The sequence below is a fragment of the Gekko japonicus genome, unplaced genomic scaffold (genome assembly GCF_001447785.1).
Source record: "Gekko japonicus isolate JY-2015 unplaced genomic scaffold, Gekko_japonicus_V1.1 scaffold6, whole genome shotgun sequence".
Taxonomy (NCBI): Eukaryota; Metazoa; Chordata; class Lepidosauria; order Squamata; family Gekkonidae; genus Gekko; species Gekko japonicus.
Genome location: NW_015166417.1, coordinates 2,655,927 through 2,664,213, shown reverse-complemented (window position 1 = coordinate 2,664,213; position 8,287 = coordinate 2,655,927).

Here is an 8,287-nt window from a genome sequence, read left to right as displayed (position 1 = left end):
GGCAACGGCCGGCGTCTGATCGTGGTTCCGGTGGCATCCGGCGCCTACCCATGCCCCATTGCGAAAAGGGTTGTTTTTTTTCAAGTTCTCCAGGGATGCGCACAAGCACCCAATGGGGCATGCACATACTTCAGCTTAAAAACAAACAAACACAACCCGGTTTGCCGCACCGCTTCTTTGGCGTGTCGTGTAATCGGCACCTCCCTCCTAACCACGGGACCTCGCTGGGACCGCGAGGGGACGCCTGATCGCACAGTTGCGCATTATTTCACTGCTGGGCAAACAGCCACGCCTCCCCTCTGTGATATCCGGCCCGTGTGACCGGGGCCATTGTAATGCAATCAATATATATATATATATTTAAAATGGCGGATGTGTCTGGGACAACCTGGGGGGTGGGAGAGTGGTAGGTGGGGTGAACACGCATCACTGATGACATAAAATGGCAACGGGATGTGAAAAATAAATTCAAATATGAGACTTCCTCACTGGAAAACTGCAAGTTAAGATCCAAAGGGGGGGAAACATTGCTGAAAAGGTGGATTTGGGAAATGCAGGGTAAGGGGGTGCAACATTCAGGTCTACTCCTGGGGAGGATAAATGTTGTGTGTACACTTTTGCGTAGTTCTATTATTTAAGAACACCAAAGTGGGGGATTGCTCTTTTGCGGAAACGGTCTAAGATTTACTCAGCAGTTTTTGCTGAGGTACCTTGTCACAAGCTTTTTGACAGACCACATATATAATGTCTACCTGGTCACCGTTGTCTACAAGCTTGTTCACTTTGTCAAGGACTCCAAAAGGTTAGTGAGGCAGGACTTCTCTTTGCAGAAGCCATTCTGATTTTCCCTCAACAGGCTTTGTCCCTAACAATTCTATCTTTGATTGCAGTTTCAACTAATTTCCCTGGGACAGAAGTTAGACTGATTGGCCTGTAATTTCCTGATTCTCCTCTGGATCCCTTTAAAAAAAATTGGGGTCACATTTACTACTCTCCAGTCTTCTGGTACAGCAGTGGAATTTAGTGATAGATTACATATACGGGTTAGTGGAACAACTATCTCCATTTGCACAAGACTAAATTCATAAAGTCTGTCTATCCTGGAAACAAGGCAGTCTTCAGATGTAGGAGCTTATGAAGCCAGACTCCCATCATCACATCCTGAGAAAATCCTCAGCAAATGAGCACTGGGAACTGTTCTAGCAGCAGTAGGTTGAAGCTTTCAATTATTGTAACATACCAGGGAATAAACTCTCGCTCACAAAGGTTGCATCTCTGTGTTTGTTATCGTAGTGTGTTAGTCATTCTCACAGCAAGGTAGAAAGATCCTACCAAGTAGAAAAGATAAGAGCAGCAACTCTCAAATTGGATTAAATCTTTACTTTCCCCTATTGCTTAGTTTATTGTCATTATAAACTTTCATTTAAGCAGAGTACAGGCTAGAGGCTAGACTGCTTCATTTGTTTTAACTATGAAATAAGGGTTCAGTAAGAGTTTAAAAATATTGTTTACAGATTAACGAGTGCTTAAAAGCTATAGAAAGAACAGATACCAAGGGATGTTTTGGAAGAAATGTCACATTTCTCTCCCTCCCCCATTACATAGATTTGCAGAACATGTATTTATATCTCAGGTGGAGATGGCTATAATATAGAAGGAGAACTCACAGCAGACAGAACAGTTGCAGTATCACCTCAGCTTTCTCCAGGTTTTGAAATTTGTACTGAGAGAAGTATGTACCAAAAAAAATCAAATGTTGGTACAGTTGTCAACCTTATTCTCCCACCCCACCATCCATGCATGAAGTAGGCTGCTTGCCTTTTTAAAAAGACACACAATATATATGTTTGTTAATCACTTTACAAAAAAACAAACATTTTAACATGCAAAATTGCTTCAGAGACTGAAGGGCGTCCTGACTTTTATTTTACATGTCTCAATCTGAAGGTATATTTTACTCACATTGTGTGTGTTATTTGATTGGCTCCGACCATATTACACCTTTTTTTAATAGAGTTTTCTTAGTTTATATATATAAAGGGGGGAAGGGAAAAGAAGGGGGAAAAATAGTACAGAGTTGTATAAAAATTTTCAAATTAGCATTCTGCATGCAAAACCTCTCCTGAAAGTTTCACAACTATTATAACCCTCTTTCTTATTGTTCTTCATTTAGTCTTAGTTTATTAGTACTTATGTTTTAACCAGTCATAAAACGCCCTCCATGGTCCCATAAATTCTTCTCACTGGGTGTTTTCATTGATAAATACGTTGAGCAGGGCTAGTTCAATAGTAGGTTTTATTTGTTCCCAGGTTATTTTAGCACTCTCTGCAACGATTGATTTCCAAAAATTTGCTATAACTGGACAAGACCACCACATATGAATAAATGTGTATTTCTAAGGAATCTTTGTGGCTACCTGTTGGTTATGTGTCTTCAGAGTGGCCTCCTCTACATGATACTTAAGCTGATTTCCTCCTTAGCCTTCGATCATAATGACTTGATCTCATAAGTTTTAAAAATAAAATTATTGAATTATGTCAAAGAGTTGTTGAGTTTCAGATGTAAGGCATCTGGCTTTAAACTGTGACACTTGCTGTTTAAAAGCATTTTACATATTATCTCTTTGATATTTTAAAACACTACTGTTCTAGAGCTGCATTTTACCAGAATGATTAATATTCTTTGGGTTTTGCATTTATATTGTGATAAATTTTCTCCTTATTATCTCAAGCATTCAACTGCATTAGAGGTGACTTTTAGAATGAAATAAGCTCATACTATGAAGCTTACCAAAGTTTGCAGAAATGAACATGATATGCAGCAAAAAAAAAACTCAGGACATTTTGATGATTGAACCATCCTTGAAAGGCAGTAAAAGTTGTTAAGCCTGACAAAGAAGACCTTGAAAGTAACGAGTTTCAGTATTGCAAACTGATATGTTTACATTAAAACCAGAAGAAGGTCTAATTTTTTTTTTTGGTTCTCAATGCAGTAGTCAGAAAATATTTTTGAATAACCACATTTCCTAATTATTAAGTGACAGCTTCTAAATGTATACAGTGACCCATGAAACTATGCATGTGTGAGGTTCCCCATTCACTTCAATGGGAGAAATAGATCTATATACACAAAGCAATGTATATACAGATTTGACCCATCCACTGCCAGTGCTGTTTTGACTTCTTGAGGCCAGGCCTGGCAGCAACCACCTAGAGACTTTTATGACTCAACCAGGCCTGGCTGCTTTCTACTGCTGAACAGGAACCACCCACTATAGCCAGTGTGATGCAGTGGTTAGAATTTCAGATAAGGAATGGGTTTGAATCCCCAGTCTGCTGTAGAACATCACTTGGTGACTTTGGGTCAGTCACACAGTCTCAGCCTAGCCTACCTCATAGGGGTGTTGTGAGAATAAAATGGAGGGAAGAGGAAATATGTAAGTTGCTTTGGGTTCCAGTTGTGAAGAAAGGTATCAATGAAGTAAATCAATAATAAATAAACCTGAAGACTTTCATGCAGATAAAAGAAAGGTCAGTTAATGAGTGGGAAGGAGAGAAGGAAACATGAAAAGGGGAAAGGATATGGGGGCTACTAGAAGAAGAAAAAGAGGACATAAATGTGCAGAAGGAGATACAGGAGGAAATGAAGTGGTTCCAGCAACCCATGTAGGTTCCCCATCATACAGCCGGGCCCAGTGGCCAGCAACATGCAATTGGGCTTGGCCTGGTGGCTAGCACTGCACAACTTGGCCATAGCTTTTCTGGGTAGAGGCTTTCAGGGCAGAGAAGAAGGGAAAGCTGCAAACAGATTGGCTGGTGGGTGGGAAGGAGAGAGGTAAACAAAAAATGGGGGACACTATGAGGGCTTTCAGGAAAGTGAAACAGGAAATAGTGGGAGAGTGTAAATCACAGAATTGTTTGTATGGATGTTGCAGCTTCTAAACACTATCATCTATAAAACTGTGATAATTGGTTTCTTTTCAATCTCTCAAGCGTCTTTGCTTCATAATGGAAATGCTGATGCAGCCTAATCAAATGAAGCTCAGCTCAGCTGAAATGTGTGAACACAATTATTTTAATAACAGAGATATTCTTGGTCCAGAAATAGATGTAGATAACTGCCTTTCAGCAAAACAGACAGACAGAGAGAGAGCACTAATACAAATTTTCTGACCACGTATAATATATTAGCCACCTTCAGGGCTGTTCTTCAAAATACAGTTTAGGTAGGTAAGAATTATATATTTGGAAGATAAATTCAACTTTGAGATAGTTTAGGGGGATTTGAAACCTGGTATTCCAGATCCTCATCTACCCTTATTAGGTAACTAGGGATAAGGCCTGTTGTGGAAATAAATACAGCGAGCTCTAGAAAGAGGCTTTGGGCAAGTGCCCCAGCCTTGGGTACTCAGTGTCAATTTGCTGTGGCAACCTCAGCAGGGTATAATGACACAGAGTCCACCATTTTCTCCAAAGGAATTTATCTCTGCTACCTGAAAAGCAGTGGTAATTCTGAATGATCTCCAGCCCTCACCTTGAGATTGGCAACAATGGTTCCCCAGGAGGAAATGGCTGGTTTGGAGGGTGGAGTCTATGGCATTGTACCTGTCTGAGGTCTAACCGCTCCTCAAACCCCATCCTCTCCAGGCTCCACTCCTCAAATATCCAGGAATTTCCCAACCTGGAGATGGCAACCCTATCTCCTTCCCAAACCATCAACCTACCCTCTGATTTCAGCTTTCCATGTCTTCCCTCCTGGAGAGCAGTTGTAATTCTGAGTGATCTTCAGCCCTCATCTGGAGATTGGCAACAATGGTTTCTCAGGAGGAACTGGCTGGTTTGAAGGGTGGAGTCTATGGCATTGTTCCTGTCTGAGGTCCACCCTTCCTCAAATCTCACCCTCTCCAGGCTCCACCCCTCAAATATCCACAAATTTCTCAACCTGGAGGTGGCAACCCTATCTCCTTCTAAGCCAACCATCAACCTACTTTTATTTGCTCCTCTGACTTCAGCTTTCCCTCTCCCCCCCACCTGCAGCCTCTACCATGCTTTGAAGCCCTGACTGCTATGTAACACTGGTTAACTTAGGGGGGCCACCTTAGCAGAGTGTAATGACACAGAGTCCACCATTTTCTCCAGGGGAACTGATCTCTGCCATCCGGAGAGCAGTTGTAATTCTGAGTGATCTCCAGCCCTCACTTGGGGATTGGCAACAATGGTTCCCCAGGAGGAAACGTACAGTGTTTCTCTGCAGTGGGGTCCAAAGCAGCTTACACCATTCTCCTCTCCCCCTTTTGACTTGCACAACAACCCTGTGAGGTAGGTTAGGATGAAAGTCTGTGACTGGTCTGAAATCACCCACCCAGCTTCCACAGCAAGAACCTGGGTCTGGCAGACCCTACTCTGAAGCACTAACTGCTATGCTACACTGGCTATGGTATCACCTGGTATCACAAATGAACTCCAGACAATAGATCTCTCTCTTCCCCTGAAGAAAATAACTGCTTTGGATGTTGGCCTCTATGGCATTCTGTTCAGCTGAGGCCGCTCCCCTCCCTAAACTCTGGCTTTCATAGACTCCACCATAAAATCTCCAGATATTTCCCAACCCGGAGCTGGCAACCCTAGTCAGGACTGGTCCCAATGAGTTTTCTCCCAAAGGCCAAAATAGGTGTAGAAAGGGCCTCCCCCCACACCTCTTACTGACAGAACCAAGCTTGGTTGCCTAGCAACACGCACTGAGGGGAAAGAAGGGTTGCCTAATGATCTGGAGGTTGGATCCTGTGGAGGACAGTGTTTGGGGAGGGGAAGGACCTAGCAGGGTATAATGCCATAGGGTCTACCCTCCAAAGCAGCCATTTTCTCCAGAGGAATTGATCTCTTTCAACAGGAGATCAATTGTAACAGTGGGAGATCTCCAAGTCCCACCTGGAGATTGGCAACCCTAGGGGAAAGTCAGCTACACAGCAGGAGGTTGAAGAGAATGATTTAACGGCCACTGGCCCACCTCTGACCAGCCAGCTGCAGGAGAAGTGTCTTCGTCAGGAGAGACAGCTGTTTTGGCAGTTTATTCTGAGGGAAGAGTGACCTGGTTGGCAATGGGCGGGGGAGAGGAGCGGGCCCAGCACCCAGCCAATGGCACACGAATACTCTTGAGTGGTGGTTGATGGGCCAATGGCTGATGAAGTGCACAACACAGACAATGGGAGAGCTGGAAATGGCCAACGCATTAGGGGAATTATATATATAGGATGACAGCTGTTGTCATTTCATTTAGAAAGAAGAAAGAGGATGAAATGGGTAGTGTAGTTTGTTTCAGTTGGGCTGATTTGGTGGTGTAGGACTATGTAAACAGGAAATAGATTTCTATGTTTAACCAACAGAGTTGCCAACAGGCTGGAAGAAAAATATCTTTTAATGGAAGTTTAATGTGTGGAAATGGGCAGCGGAAGCTTTCCATAGGAATTACTTCACTTGGTAAATAACATCCCATTAAGCCTCTATTAAAGGGATAGAACATTTTTTTCCTCTGGCAGTTAACCAGTTTTACTTTGTGAATATGCCTGTGCTGTCCTTACGGTTGCATTCCATCAGAAAATAGAATCATAGAATCATAGAATGTTAGAGTTGGAAGGGACCTTGCAGGTCATCTGCAGGAGCATAGCCAAAAGATAGCCCTACAAAATACCCAAAAGATGGTCATCCAGCCTCTGCTTGAAAACATCCAGCGAAGGATCATCCACCACCTCCTGAGGCAGTCTGCTCCACTGTTCAACCACTCTTACAGTTAGGAAGTTTCTCCTGATATTTAGCCGGTAACAGCTCCCTTGTAATTTCCACCCAATAGATCTAGTCTTGCAATCCGGAGCAAGAAAGAATAGATCTGCTCCATCTTCTACATGACAGCCCTTCAAATATTTGAAGACTGCAATCATGTCCCCTCTAAGCCTTCTCTTTCCCAGGCTAAACATACCCAACTCTTTCAGCCTTTCCTCATAAGACTTGGATTCTCACCATCCTGGTTGCCCTCTTCTGTACACACTCGAGCTTGTCAACATCCTTCCTGAAATGTGGTGCCCAAAACTGGACACGGTACTCCAGGTGAGGCCTGACCATAGCAGAATAGAGCGGAACTACCACCTCCCTTGAATATACAATTTGAATATCTTGAAATCAAACTTGGGAGGGGGGGAATCTATTAACTATAAATGTAGACATGAGAAATAAAATGTATCTCTGGTTATTCTCAAATTAGAATACAGAATAACTTTTATATGACACTCACATTCATTGTGTAAAAACTTTACACTACATCAGCAGAAGCTGTGTTCTGTCACCTTGAATTAAATCAAACCTTTGTATTTAATATATAATGATATTTAGTACTGGAAAATATATTTTGAATGGCAAATTTTAAAATGGGTTGAATTGTGAGTGTATCTGTTCTCCTTAACACTGTCATGCTGAAGTCAATAAGCACAGAAGGTGGTTATGTTTAGATGGGCCATGTCCATATCATTATGATTTCTTTTAAAAGAAGGCATATGATATTTTAATCAGGGAGCAGCACTTCAGAACTGTTCTATCTAACCTCCTTTGACAAGCAGAAGCATTCAAATATTATATTATTGGAGAACTTTTAAAATACACCAATAAAATGACTCACAACGCAATTCATAGCAATAGTTTTGCTTTGGGAGCCAGCATAAAAGTAACTGACAATTGATGTCATATTAAACACAGGGAAGCTCACCATTGTACTGTGTGGATTCTTTGTTTTACATCAATGGAAAATAAACAGTCCTGACTAGAGTGTTGTCTTCATTCTGCACAAGCTACCTTTTATCTTTTACATCTTGCTGGATGTTATGACTAAAAAATTGTAGCTTTTTCAGAAGGATGCAGTTAGCAGCTTAATCACAAATGCAAAACCATTTATTAGCCTTGTTATCTATTTTGAGGAATATATTTTTCCTGGAAATGCATATAAGTATAACAATGTACTTTGTCACCATTAGAGATGGAATTTATTACATATCAATATAATAGACCAATGGAACAGATTAAAAAAATGGAACTAGAAGGTAAGCTAACAGTCCTCCCATTTTAAATACAAGTTCAAAGAAAGCCATTCTTTTAAAACTGAGACTTACTGTTTAGGTGTCCTGCCTTTGATATCTGCTTATCAGCAGTCATGAATTTGCTTAACCTTCTATTTACCAGTGTCAGCAGATGCATACATTCATTTTTCCCCTGTTTCTGTCACTTCCAGCTATTACATCATGAC